Here is a 15,384-nt window from a genome sequence, read left to right on the forward strand (position 1 = left end):
TCCAGGAGGATGTGTGTCTTCTTTAGTTATCCACGTCACCCCTAGCCCAGCACCATGCCTGGACCACCTGCTTGATCGCCACCTATGTACCTGCACTGTGCAGGTTCAGGTAGGAGTCAAACACAGAGTAGGGTGGGACGCCCTACTGCACCAGTGAGGGCAGGAGAATCAACATTAAGGAGGCTTTTGTAAAATCGCTGCCATTCATGGTGAGCAAAAGACAAATCCTTTCTGCAGAGCAAGCTGTCGGGAAATCCCTCTCCTCTTCGAATCCAACCCCATGTCGTGTTCCATGGAAACTTGCCACGTTATATCAAGTAGCTGATTTCTTAATAAGCTAATTCATCTCCTTTTCCACTGTAGCATTCTCTTGCCTTCATTCACCATCTGTCCTCTGGAGTATAATATCTTAATGGATCCCTTCCAAGACATTCGCAGGTTCTGATGTGGGATAAATGTGTGCAAAAAGTCTCCATTGCCAGGAGGGCTGTTCGGTTCCCCACCCTCCCCAGTGCCAATAAAGATGTTCTTCCCTGTCCTCTGCTGCTTAGAAGTATAAGTGTCTGTGACTCATCAATGCAACACTAAAACAATTTTTAAGGGAATAGAGTTGTGTTCTCTTAAAAGACACTCTCCATAAAACTGGTGGCATTGTGACTTTCTGTTGGGAAGACCCAGGTCTCTGTATTTTCCATTTGTCAATTTAATTCTGGAATACAGTTAAGACAATTAAACATTTTTGGCTACTAGAATCTAACTTCAAAAACAAATTTCCATTTAAAGAAGGAGAGTATTTTAGTCCACTTGGGAGAATTATGTAAGTATATTTTATATTCTTGAAACTTTTTTTTATCTACTGGGAAAATATCCAAGAGGAAGCTTAGAGCCATGTTATCATTTCTGGGAGAAAAAAAAAAAAGGAACCTTCTCTTTTTGAACACTAAGATCTTCAATGAGCATTAACTGAAATTCTGTCATTTTTCTTTCTCTCTCGATCTTCCCTCTCTCTTTTCTTTCTCTCCCAAATAAATTTTCCTAAGTCTTTTTTGGTTTTGTGTGTTTGTTTAAATATTTATTTTTTAGTTGGACACAATATCTTTATTTATTTATTTTTATGTGGTGCTGAGTTTCGAACCCAGGGCCTCACCTGTGCTAGGTGAGCACTCTACCACTGGGCCACAACCCCAGCCCTGTTTGTTTTTGTATTTGTAACACCTATTCTATTGAGTTTTATCCTTTTTTTAAAGTTCCTCCACTGTGGATATGCTATAAAGTTGTCCCCTGAATCTGCAGTTTTGCTTTCTGCAGATTCAGTTAACTGCCATCAACCATGGTCCAAAAATATTAAATGGAAAATTCCAGAAATAGATGATTCATAAATTTTAAATGCATGCCAGAGTGTAGTGTGAAGAATCCTGTGCCATCATGATCCTTCCTGCCCAGAATGAGAACTGTCCCCTTGTTTCCGTGCTGTGCACACGGTTGCCTATTACTCGTGGCCATCTCAGATGTCAGATCAGCTCTGCAGTATCACAGAGCTTGCGTTCAAGAAACTTACATAGCGCCTCACACCACATCACACTGCCTACGTCACTCTCACCTTGTCACCGAATCTTCTCACGCCATCCCAAGAAGAGGGAGTACACAATGAGACATTTTCAAGAAAGAGAGACCACATTTTTTATTTATTTATTTATTTGATTACTTATTTGTTCTAATGAGAGTCCACATTTATGTAACATTATATTGCTACAATGTTCTATTAGCCATTGTTGTTATTAGCTATTGTTGTTAATCTCTCACTTTGCATAATTTGTAAATTAAACTTAATCATAGGTATGCATGTAGAGGGAAAAGCATAGTACAGTAGTATTCCCTTATCTGCAGGGGATATGTTCCAAGACCCCCAGTGGATGACTAAAGCCACAGATGGTCCTGAACCTTATATAGCATAAACAACACAGCATATGCTTTTTCCTATACATGCATACCTATGATAAAGTTTAATTTGTAAATTAGGCATGGGAAGAGATCAACAACCATAGCATAAAATACAATTATAACAATATGCTTTAATAAAATTACCTGCATAACTACTCTGGTGCTTTGGCACCATTGTTAAATAAAATAAGGGTTCCTTGAACATAAACACGGTGATCACATTATCTGATAACTGAGATCATTGCTAGATGACTGATGGGAGGGTAGTATATACAGCAAAGGTTATTAGCATCCCAGGCAGGACAGAGTGGGCCAGTGTGAGATTTCAAAATGCTACTTAGAATGCCAGGTAATTTAAAACTTATGACTTATTTATTTCTGGAATTTTCCATTTAATATTTCTATACCACTACTGACCACAAGTAATTGAAGCCGTAGACAAGGGGTACTACTGTATGTATGTGTATATACATACACACAGCTTGGTACTCTCTAAGTTTTCACTGGGACTCTTGGAACATATCTCCCACAAATGAGGAGGGTTGACATTAATTCATTTCTGTATCATCTTAACTGCCAAAGACTTAATTGACGTTCTTTTTGCTTTCACTTGCTCTCATCAAGGGCTTCTTTGATGACTAGTTGTTTCTTATTCTTACTCTGAGTTGTTTAAAATGATATATATAAAGGAATGTATGGCTCACTTTCTTAAGTAACCTATTGAGCTCATTCCTCTGAAAAGGATGAATAGTTTTGAATAACAACATCAGTACAAGACTTTTTAAATGTGTATCATACTTGTTGAACAAGTGTTTTAAACAGTACAAGCTAATTCAATAGGAACAATAATTTAAATGAGTGAGTTCCTCACACAATTCTGAGACATTTGAACATTTTACAATTTTTTGTTTATTAAATATTTCTTGGCGGTGTGTTGCTGTTGTTGCTGCTGCTGCTGATGTTGTTACCCTGCCTTTCTGGTAACCGTTGTCCATGCACACATTTACATAGCACTTTAGAATCTCTAAGAGGCTTGTATGTGCTTCACCTCATTCAACTCTCCCAAGCACCTGGGGAAGTAAGTTGCTATTATTTCCATTTCGTGAAAAAGGAAACCAAAATGCAATAAGATAAAGAAATTTATATGAACAAGTGGCAGGTGGCAGAGCTAATAATTGAATCAGAGCTCTCCTATGAGCTCTCTCACTGGGTGGAGTGCTGGAATTACAAACAAGGGCTCTGGGTCAGATTCCCTGGATCTGAATCCTGAATCTGCCATTCACCACCCAGGATTGGTTACTTTGACTCTCTGTGACTTAGTTTTGTCATCTATAGAATGGACATAATCATAGCTACATTATCACATCCTCACCAGGATAAAATGTGTGAATGCACATACGGTATGCAAACCATCAGGGAAGGCACCTCCCCATGGCTTTAGTGAGGACACAGCAAGTTGCCTCTTGACCTGCAGCTGCCAGTGAGAGTTCAGAGTAAGCATCAGTGACCGCACCAGAAAATCACACCATCTGGTCCATAGCAAAATGACTATGAGAGCAGGAGACACAGTGATTCTGGGTGTCGATTTTCCTACCTTCTCTTCAAGCTGCCACCCCGTTTGAAAGCAGCAGTGGTTTGGGGTCTTCTGTCAATTGTTTGTGGATACAGCATGCACATGGACAGAGCCTCCATTACTGCAGGCTCTTATCTTTTGCAAGGCTAAGAAGCTCTGTGTGTCATGGTTTCAGCATTAGTCATGGGGTAAAGGACAACAATGGCTTACAGTTCCACTTCAGTCTCCCCCCCCCAAAAAAAAATATATATATACATATATAAATGAATCTGATAAGGCAGAATGCTAACATATTTCAAAGCTCCCATTACATAATTCAAAGAGAGTTTAGAAGCTTTCTTTATTTCTCTTAAATTATTCATAACATAAATCTTTAAAATATTTAAACTCCTTTCTCTAGTCGTCAAAGGAGAATGCTGATGGAAAGCTCTCTGGGCTTGACTGAAAGAGACAAGATCAATGCTCTGGGCTGGAGGAGGGACGGGCAGGGCGGGGAATGGCTTCCTCATAGAAGCTTCAAAGAATCGCATTCTGCATGCTCTACTTTCTGGAACTAGGAAGGTTTTCCTTCTGGGATCAAGGTTTTGCCAAATGGGATTTGTCTTTTCAAACCTTGTTCCCCAGGAAGAGCCTTTAACGAAACACAGCAAAGATGCGGAAAAAGTGGAAATGTCCTCCCACAGCAAATGAAAAAGTCGCTCATTAGCAAAACACCGGGGTGCTACTAGCGAGACAGTGGTGCAGCTGCCACTAATTCTGAGAGGAGGAGGATTCATTACCATGGTTACTGATGCCAGAAATATTACCTTCTGCAATCAGCATACACAAAGATTCTTTAAAGGGAGTGTAAAAATTAGAGCACTGTAAACAATTCGTGAAAACTGCCAAGAGCGCGGAGGCTGAACTTACACAATGCTACTTTCAGGCCACAAAAACAGAGGGGAAAGCACCACTGCTGCACCAGCAAATCTTGCTGGAGCAAAAAAGAAATGTTCCTGGTCCAAGAAGGAGCTGAAGCCCCTCCCCCCATCCCCCACATTTCTGAGCAAGTTTACAAGATGCACACAGGAAAACAGCGGAGCAGGACAGGTTCGATTGGTAATGTTTGCATGATCCAGTTCTGGTTCATTAAACACACAGTCAGCTTTTGCAAACAGTCTTGGAAAGTGACTGTATATTACAGCAGTGTGTTACTAATGTCCAGTGCTGTCAGTTCATGGAAACAAGACAGGAATAAAGAAGTTCAAGGAGGGGTTGGGGGTGCAGCTCAGTAATAGAGTGCTTGCTGGCATGTATTGAGGCCCTGGGTTCAATCCCCCAAACCCTGCCCAAAAAAAAAAAAAAAAAAGTTTCAGGACAGGGAGTTTTTGTTTCTTTTTTAATTATTTTTTTATTTGTTCTTTTCAGTTATACATGACAGTAGAACGTATTTTGACATATCATACATACATGGAGTATAACTTCCCATCTTTGTAGTTGTACATGATGTGGGCTTACACTGGTCGTGTATTCATATGAGAAGATAGGAAAGATATGTCCAATTCATTCTATCCAGTTTTGATTTTCAACAGCAGTGGGTTATGTCCCAAGTTTTGAAGTAGGAAATAGATTAAAGTCCCTGAGAAAGTCTTAACTGCACAGATGAGTCATTTCTGTACATGTTTTATTCTATTTTGAGAATGAAAATACCTTGAGGCAATCTATGCCACATCATAAAATCTAGTCCAAACTCAGTAAATCTTGTTGGAAATGACTGCAGCAAAGCCTGCCATTCAGAACTCTCTCATTGCTCAGTCATGATCATTTGAATATATCATGGCCTGAAGCTTACCTTCTGCAGCATAATGTCTTCATCAGATAGTTAAATCAAGTAGTGGTATAAACAAGGTAATAGTAGGGACTATCTCATCTAATCCCAAGAACAAAATGTTTTTGCATTTTGCAACATAATTTGTAAAGCTGATGAAAATGTTCTAGATTTCATATTCATCATGTATTTTTCAAATGAAGAACAACAGTTTATCACAATCATCAGCTACAATATGGGGCCAGGTGGGTGCAACTTGATAAATATATATACATACACATTAACATATATTTATAGAAAAATCAACATAGATATAATGTGATCTCTGTACAAGTGAGAATTGGTTTTTAATGTTCATTGTCTGATCTCAAGCACCTAGAAAAGTGCTAGCACGTAGAAGATTGTAGTTTTCCAGTATCTGTATAGCTAGTCTTAGTAAGCACACACATAAATACACACACACTTGAATGAATGTGCAGGCTCTTTTTTTAGAGTTCAAAAAGTCACTGATTGCTTTTCATGAATTTTCTTTTTCAGAGTACACATTTTACCAGTTGTCCAGGAAGGAACAATCAATGTGCCACATTTCTATGATCCTAACCTCCAAGACACTTAGCTCACCAGATCCTTGCTCTTGGCTTTGCCAACTTGACTCTGGTCTGTGCAGCTTATGGTCCAGCCCTGCAGGGTGCTTTCTACTTCCACCCCAGATCTTGTGTCCTTAAATTTAGATGGGAAGGAGTTGTTGAATAGACCGTTTTGAGCCTTCAAATAGTTGCAAAAATGTTCAAAATGACTTCTGGTCTCTTCCAAACATATCAGCTCCTCACCACATTTTCCTTAGGGTCCCTGGTGAACATTCAACTACAAAAAGTCCCTGATCTACCATGATTTGACTTACAACGGTTTGACTTGTGATTTTTTTTTTTTTTTTTTTACTTTACGATAGTAGGAAAGCTATATGCATTATTAAAACGGTGCTTGGACTTTTGAATTTGGCTCTTGTTTTAGTCAGATTTTTCATTGTTAGGACCAAAAGATCTGAAAAGTACAATGGAGAGGAGGAACAGTTTATTTTGGATCTGGTTTCAATCCAAAGATGGCTGACTCCATAGCTCTGGGCTCAAGGTGAGGCAGAAGAGCATGGTAGAGGAAAGCAGCTTAGGACATGACAATAGAAAGCAGAGACAGACAACTTCAGCTCACCAGGGACAAAATACAAACCCCAGTGATCCACCTCCTCCAGCCACACCCTACCTGTCTCCAGTTACCACCCAGTTAATCCCTATCAGTGGATTAATGCACTAAATTGAGGCTCTCATAATCCAATCATTTCGCCTCTAAGCTTTCTTGCATTGTCTCACACATGAGCTTTTGGGGGACACCTCATCTCTAAACCATAACAACTTTTCCCAAACTAAGGATATGCAGTCTAATCCTCTCTTGATGCTGGGCAGTGACAGGACTGAGGTTCCCATTCAGCCCCAGGGTCAGAAGGGGAAGCAACCAACACTCTATAGTGTGCCGAGCTGCTGAGCCAGGATGTTCTGCAGGTTTGGTGAATGAAATGCATTTTCAACTTAATGATATTTTCAACTTAGTGATGAGTTTACTGGTACATAACACCATGGTAAGACAAAGAACGCCTCTGTACACAACTAGCAGCTCTCGGAGAAGAGCGGGTAAGTCCTTTTTCACACCCAGGCATGGGAAGCAAAGGCAAAACTAGACAAGAGGTTGGGGACAGGCTATACTAATGGCTTCCTAACATGGTAGCTCCCAAACAGTTTTTATGCATAGGGACAGATACAGAAAGTCATGAAGCCCTACTTTTTCTCTTCCTGAGAGTATGAGCACTGTAAAGTGTTTGCCTAGACTTCAGAGGAATTCCAAGGAACTCCACAAGACACATGCTGATGAAGGTGTTCATTTCTTCAGAGCCTGCCCCATCCCCACCCAAAGTGAGGCTGATGATCCTGGAAGAGATAAGCCTCCTAGAAAGACACTCAAGGCTTATTTGCTCTGCCCAGTGAGGAAACCTGAGAACAAAAATATTTCTGGACAATGCTTCTTAGTAGGGAATCTAATGGAGTGGGAAGAGAAGTGGCTGGTTCATTTGAGCTCTGCTCTGTATCTGCTACCTGCTTGGATTAAGGAAAGTTGCATCACTTCTCTGAGCTACAGTTCCTGGTACTGTGAAGTGACAAAAGAAATCACCTACCTCATAACTTGGACAACTCATGGATCAGTTGTCCATAGGGACCGAATGTCTGATGAGTAGAAAGACCCCAGTGATTCTGTCCTAAACATTTTAATAACCTGAGCAGACCATTCCCACAAGGACCAACTCTGTTCATGCCCCAAACCCACCCTGTGCAGGCCTCACACTTGGCCCCTCTCCAATGGTTGACCCTGCTCCATGCTTCAAAAATGAGCAATGCATATTTTATTCAAGATTTCATGAGGATATAGTAGAGAGAACCCATAGCACCCAATACACTAAAAAATAAATAAATAAAATAAAATTCCTCATTAGACAACTCAGTTCTTTCTTCTGGAGTGTTCCTTGCCTGTTATCGATCCCTCATCGTCTCCTTCTCTCCCTGCAACACAGAATCTAAAGATCTCTTGTAATGCCCTGATCCATCCAGTCTCCACCCTCAGCTCTACCCTGCACTCTGGAACACAGCGCTGGGACAGCAAATGCACAGCCTGTGTGGTCCTAAAGCCCCATGAGTTGGCCTAACCATCTCTCTGAAATTCTTCTCTCCTCTGTTCTCAGGAAAGGAAAAAAAGATAAGCTAACCCCAATTTGAGAAATGATGTTTCTCTCATTTCCAGTGTCTCTGGGGCTGCTTCAGGCTGCACAGCTGGACATTTGATTCCAATATCTTGCCCTCTGGGTCCTCTACAGACATTACTTTTAGGCTTCAAGCAGATGACTGGTACTTCTGATCCCTCCTGACTTGATGCAGATTAACAAAAATATCAGAAATGCCCAGATCAACACCTTCCATCAGTCATGATAGAAAGTGAGCCACAGTATGAAACTCGTGACATCATCTGAGCAATAAAACAAAAGGCCCAGTTTCCCACAGAACAGAACAGGCTTCCCACAGCCTCCTTCCCCCGCTTGGGCCAGCAGGCAGCCTACCTCTCCAGCTGTACCCTGCTCTCACCTGCAGGCCTGGATCACACATAACACCTCTTCATACAGTGGTAAGAAGTAGAACAGAAGCTTTACTGACCTACTGCTCAAACTTGAATCTTGGATTCCCCCACTTATTCATAGGTAGGTTATTTACCCTGTCCGGGCCTCAGTTTCCCCTTCTTTAAAATACACATCAGAGGATTATGGTTAAGACAGAACCTGCCATAACGCACATTCCTAACAGTAATTCTGTCCTGATTTTGGTAGAGCTGACTGACCTCATTACAAAGGTCTGTCCAAGAAGATCCTCCTGTCTTCCTCAGAGGTGGCTTCCCTGCCACTTAAAGCCACACTCTGCCTTCCTGCCTGGACCATGAGATTTTATTCTCACCATCTTTGATTTTTCTCAAATAAGAAAAAAAGGATAAACCAGTGGTCCTCAACTGAAACAATTTCACCAAGCCTCTGACTCCCAGAGGACATCTGGCAATACCTAGAAACATTTTGGTCTGTCATGCTGGGGAGAGTGGTGTCACTAACAGTATCGAGTGAGTAGAGGTCACACTGGAAAATACCCTATAATGAACAGAACAGCACCCCCAGCCCCCACGCAACAAAGGATTATCCACCCCCAAATGTTGATAGTGCTGAGGTTGAAAACCCTAAACTAGAATATGTGCATCATTTGATTTTATCTATATCCTGAATGTATAGTTTCATGAATGAAACGGTATTTTTTTTTAATTCAGCAAAGAAAAAATTTGTTGACTACAGCCATGTAAAAAGTCCCCCTATGAACAAATTCTTTGAAAAATAATAATTGAGAATTGTTATCAGAATAGTAAGATATCAGATGATTTTTATTGTATTTTAAATCTTTCTATAATGTTATTTGGGCAACAAAAAAAGAAAAAGATGAATTATATTATTATAGGATGAGATACAAGATTTGACTAGTAATTTAAACAAAAGAACCAGCACTTGTAGTCTTAATGACTTTGAAATTCTCCCCATTAATTTGTCCACCCCCCCATGTATTTAAAAAATGCATGAGATAGAATCATACTAGAGAAGTCAACATTTGTAGAGGTAAGAAATCTATTCATGTGAAAATAATTCAAGTAGGATTTTAAGATTTAATTATTACTTCATTGTTCATTAAACCAGAAAATGACAGGGGTTGCCAGAGCCTAAGCTGAACATTAGAGCAGAGGGGAAAAAAAGAACTTAAAATACTTCCCCCATACAGGACAGGTAGCTTCCCTAACAAAAGGAAAAGAAAAAAGAAGAAAAAAACCCATGACGTTTGTAATGAAATGAAGTAGCTGAACATCAGAAGACATAATTAAAATGAGGTGGAAAAAGACTCCAACACTCACAACACATAATACAAAAGGTTCATCAGCGCAAGACGCTTAAAAATCCTATTCATTCCAGGCCATTGAATGGCTTAGATCCCAAAATACTATTAAAGAACTAGTTATTCCCCACATTTCTTGTTAGCTGAGCATTCGAGATACAATAAATGCTTTTAGTCACTGTCAGCACAGTGGGAATAATTTGCATATGATTTACATATAATCTTTTTGCAGGCGGATTATAGCATTCACAGTCTAATCTTTTTTTTTTTTTCAAAGAGAAGGATCCATTGACTAATGGATTTCTTTCAAATGTGTCAGAGTTATATTAGCGTTTGTTGTTCCTGCCTCTAACCACTGAAAATGAGCAAGCTCATAAATTGTCCTTTTGATTTATATATTAACACTCTGATCAGGACAAGGAGGCCTAACAATCTCACCTTTAATATTTGAAAGAGTATGGGGCTGAGTTTAATTCCAAAGTAGAAAATGTCAAAGTTGTGAAATTATAAACCACATTATTTATGAAAGAGAAATGTGTCCTGACATAAATTAGTTTAAAGGCAGAATTCTGTAATGAGTACAACTTATTTGATGGGTTCATTCCACCCTGTTGAGTCTTGCTATTTATTATCATCTATTTATTTACTTATTGATTTATTTGTGCTGCACCCCACAGATGATTCTAGGAGGCAGACACACACACACAAACAATATGTTAGCCACTAGACAAGCACTTTTAGGGGTAATCACTTATGCTTGCAGAGAATAGAGGAGAGAAGCTGCTGCCCCTTTAAATGACGATTAATGCTCCTTCAAAGTTTTTCGTTTTGTTTCTGGATTAGGATTAGGCCCTCCAGAGAAAAGAGAGACCAGCCATTTTAGGTGACCTAGAGTAAACTTTGCTCATTATAATACTAAATTCTCTACCCAGAAGCCTTCCTGTGTGCCATTTTTTTGAACATGCTATATATGACCTGAACTGAGCATGCTCAGGAGTGTGCCCACCTCTTCATGTGGTGAGTCTTTCCTGTATGCATATGTATAAAGTTTCCCCATAAAAGCTCCCGGCTTTCTTTTTTCAGGGAAATGGTGCTTTGAGAATTAGCTCCAGTGCGCTCCTTACTTGCTGCAAGTAATAACCCTGCCTTCACTCTTTTATGTCCTGGTTGTGCTTATTGGCTTTGCGCTCTGCTCACCAAGGGGAGAACCCATTGTGCTCAGTTGCAAATACACACAGAATGGCTGAGGCCATAAAACTAAGGAAAAAGGTAATTAATCCAGGGAGAAATTAGCACACAAAATACAAGCTATACAGTGCTACAGAGTTTCCAGATTGAGCTACAGATTTGATGCCAAACTTCTTGGTAGCCAAAAAAAAAAAAAAGCACACCCCATAATTTCAAGATTCACAGTAAAATAAAAAAAGGTGTTCGGAAGTAGAGCAGAGCATTTCTTAACTATGAAACTTGAGAGAAAATTCTCCATTGTGACTCAGGATAGCAAATTCTCAAGAATCTGTTAAATAATAGGAAAAAAAGAAGTTTTTCTGATTTATTACTTTCTGCCCTTATCTGTATTATCTTGAAAATATGTTAATAGAACACAGTTTTTGTACAACACTGCTGTAGGAAAACTTATACAGGTGCCTAAGAAAGCATGCACACAAAAAAAAATCTGTCACATACTTGTTGTATTAGAAATTAAATGAGACTGGATACATCTATTTTGATATATTCCTACATTAAATGTACGACAGAAGATTAAAATTAATTAATTAATTAATTAATGGGCATAAACCTTAAAAACATTAAATAAGAAGAATAAATTGGAGTGTGGAACACATAGATTGATTTGATTACTATGAAAGTTTAAATCTTAATGCTATGTATTGTCTACAGATACCATATTGTTAAGGGACAAAATTACAATAATTCTAGTTTTGCAGGTCTTAATTGGCTTTAATTTGCAATTCTAGTATCAAGCAGCCCTCAGAATCAGAACAGGTTCAGAGAGCTCAGGTCTGCCACATGGTTTGAAAGCAATTATGGCCAGAAAACCAGAAATTAAGTGCAGGGAAAGGAAGTGGGATACAGAGCCCAACTGGTTACTGCTCAACCTTTACCTTATTTGAATGTCATTTAAGCATTTGCTGCCTGGAATTGATGGAAGCTGAGCTGCTGTGCTTAGCTGAGACTTAGCTATCTTATTCCTAATGCAGGATGGTTAATTTTTGTCCTAAGTTAGGTTATAGTTCAAATAAGGATTTGAATGCACAAGTGTCCTCAAGCCAAATTTAGTTAGATTGAACAATAAAATTAACAATAAGATATAAGCATGAAGGGAAGAATAAACAATTTCAGGATAGGAATTCTCTCTAGGGCAACAAAGACAGGAATACAGTGGCCATGACACTGAACTCCAGATGGGGATGAGGGACAATGGTAAGCTTCCATTGTATCGGCAAGACTTTCCTTAAACAAAGATAGGAAATAAATATAGCAAACCAGTAAACAGTGTGATCTTGATTGTGGAAACTGGATGTCTATTATATTCTTCTCTGAATTTTTCAATGTATTGAAATATTTAGTATTAAAACATGAGCTGGGCACAATGGCACAGGTCTGCAATCCCAGCAGCTAGGGAGGCTGAGGCAGGAGGATTGAAAGTTTGAGACCACCTTCAATAACTTAGCAAGGGCCTAAGCAATTTAGTGAAAGCCTGTCTCAAAATTAAAAGTAAAATAAAATAAAATAAAAAGGGCTAGGAACAGGACTCAGTTGTAAAGTATCCCTGGATTCAATCCCTGGTATTAAAAGAAAGAAAGAAAAGTGGCATAATCTACTATATTAGTTAAGAAGCACACAAATATAATCAAGCCTCTTGCTTTGTAGTCCTGTGATACATAATTAACTCCATTTCTATATTCAGAGTTCATAGTCTCAAATGTTTTCCCATAGGAATTATAGGAGCCCTCAGAGCCCCCATCTCACCACCAGGCCCAAGGTTTCTTTTGACCCAACTATAAATTGGTGGTAGGGAAGATTCTGATGACTGTAGAGTGAACAAGAAAAATTGAATCTGGGGGAAAGGAGGAGATCGGGAACCAAGAAACATTATTGCTGCTATTAAGAATACCCTAATGGGAGCAACATAAAATTAAAACTCAAAGCAGATTTTGTGCAAATCACATGCCTATTCACTGGCGGCAGGTCTATTTTAAGTACTGGCTCAGTTACATGTGATTAACATGAGCACATCAAATCCAAGAAGGCACCGACTCACAATCCCTCACCACAATGTGCCATGTTCTGCTCTGTTTGGGGATCAGTCCAAAGCATGCTGTCACATTTTTCCCCAGGAGTAAATGTGCCTGCACAGAAAGCTGGAGAGCACGGCTGCTCTTTGGATCTGTCTTGCCAAATGTTCTGTGGATGCCCCAAACAAGTGCCTTCTGGATAAAGCAGGAATTTCCTGCCAGTCAGTGTCGTGATGCTGAGCCCCAGAGCACTTTCGATCCTGGCTACAACTTGCATCTGCCAACTAACATTTCTGCATCCTCCTCTCACACTCCACAGCTGGTCACCAAGTGCTGTTCAAAAAATAAAACTTTAAGAAGCCTCTAAACTGTGCTAATTGTGAAGAACACATAAGTACCCCCGTGCCCTGCAGCAACGCTTTGGGTTCACGTTTATCCCCTTGCCTGCCCCACATGGATTTTCCTCATCTTCTTTGTGCTTCCAGGAAATTCGGTGAGAGTGTGGCTCCAGCGCAGGACCCAGAGATATAACCCAGGTCTGCATCTTCAGCGCCCAGACTCTCTCCCCAGCCTCCCCCCACCCTTCCCTCTCTTTCCCGTATAGTGATAGGATCAGGGATGATCACATGTCCAAAGGGCTGGCCAATCAGAGTAATTTGAATTCTTAGCCAGGTGATTGGTTCAGGGGTGAGCTTAAGACTCCAATCAGACTAGCCCAGGTAAATGCCATGACTTGCCGGAGGGTGCCTAATGGAACCTTCTTTCTCACTGAATAGACATCGCTTGCTTAACTTCAGGGATACGTTCAAAGACATTCCATAGGTGCTTGAAACCATGGATAATACAAACCCTGTATATACGATGTGTTTTCCTATGCAAACATTATCTATGGTAAAGTTTAATTTATAAAGTAGGCTCAGTAAATTTTCACAATAGCTCTACAGAACAATTACAACAATACACTACATAATTAATAAATTTCCTTTTATTGTTTTTGATAAGCTTATGAGTTGTTTATTTCTGGAATTTTTCATTTAAAATATTTTAGGATCTTGATTGACCTCAGGTAATGGAAACTTCAGAAGGCAAAACCACAGATAAGGAGGCACTACTAAATTTGATTCTAAGAGGGTGAGTCCATCATTGCCAGGGACGGGATAGTTGTGCCTGGAAACCAGAGGCAATGAAAGAAAAAGAGGGAAAAACAAGAAATTCTGATGGTATTGTTGGGACTCCTGGATACAGCCCTGCCTGAAACTAGCACAGTCCTTGGATTTTTCCACCATAGGAACCAGTGATTTTCTTTTTGGTTCCAGTCAGACTTAGCAGAGTTTACTGTTTCCTACTGTGGGAAACACTGCCAAATCCAAAGCCCTCTCCTGTTTCCCACAGCTCCAAAGCAACATAGGCAATCCCTCTCCAGGCAGAGCACCAAACCTGTCCACCCACCTCAGCAGATGGCCTACTCCACAGGGAAGAGAACCCACCAGGCACAAAGCCTTGGGCTTCTCTCTGCTGTTTTTGCACCCATTGGCACCCGCCACTGTTGGAATATCACAACAGGCATCCCTGCTCCTGTTCCTAGAGACAGGCACCTCTGCTCTTGGCTGGGGGATCCCTGGCCTCCTCTGGCAGTTGGCATCCTCGTCCACCCCCTCTTCCTCTTAACTTCAGTCTCTCCTGCTCTGGGCTCTTTATCTTCAGCATCTGAACCTACAGATGCTTCTCGCTAAAAAAAGAAAGAAGAGAGGAAGGAAGGAACAAATGAACAACTTTACTTCTTCCAGAAAGTCAATCCATCTTCCTTTTCTTCCCTTTGCTTCGCAGCATGTTCTGTTCAAAAATACTCCCTACACGTTGTACTTTCCCATCATCCACTCACTTCTCAGCCCGCTGCAATTAGAATTCTGCCCCTCTGCTTTTCTGAACCTGCCAAGCGCAGTAGCCTACTTTCAGCATTTCACTCCCCTTTCACAGTTGGTTCTGCGGATTTATCCTCTTCAAAATAGCCTGGCAAGGGCTCCCCTCCTAGATCTTACTGCTCCTGTTCAGCGGTTCTTCATCTGCTTTCCATCCCTTAAGCCAGTGATGCATAGCCCTTTTTTTTTTTTTTTTTTTGGATGACAAAGCCTGCTGACAATTTGACAAAGTCCAAGGTCTGTTTCCTTAGAAACATGCTACTGGTCAAGGTTCTCTCTACTCCAGCTAGTTTGAACAGAAAGGGTTTTACTAAAAGGGCAGATATTTCATATACTAGTGGGCAGGGGAGAACTTTGAGGAATTCCAAATCATACA

Source organism: Urocitellus parryii, chromosome 2 (assembly GCF_045843805.1).
Source record: "Urocitellus parryii isolate mUroPar1 chromosome 2, mUroPar1.hap1, whole genome shotgun sequence".
In the NCBI taxonomy this organism is placed as follows: Eukaryota; Metazoa; Chordata; class Mammalia; order Rodentia; family Sciuridae; genus Urocitellus; species Urocitellus parryii.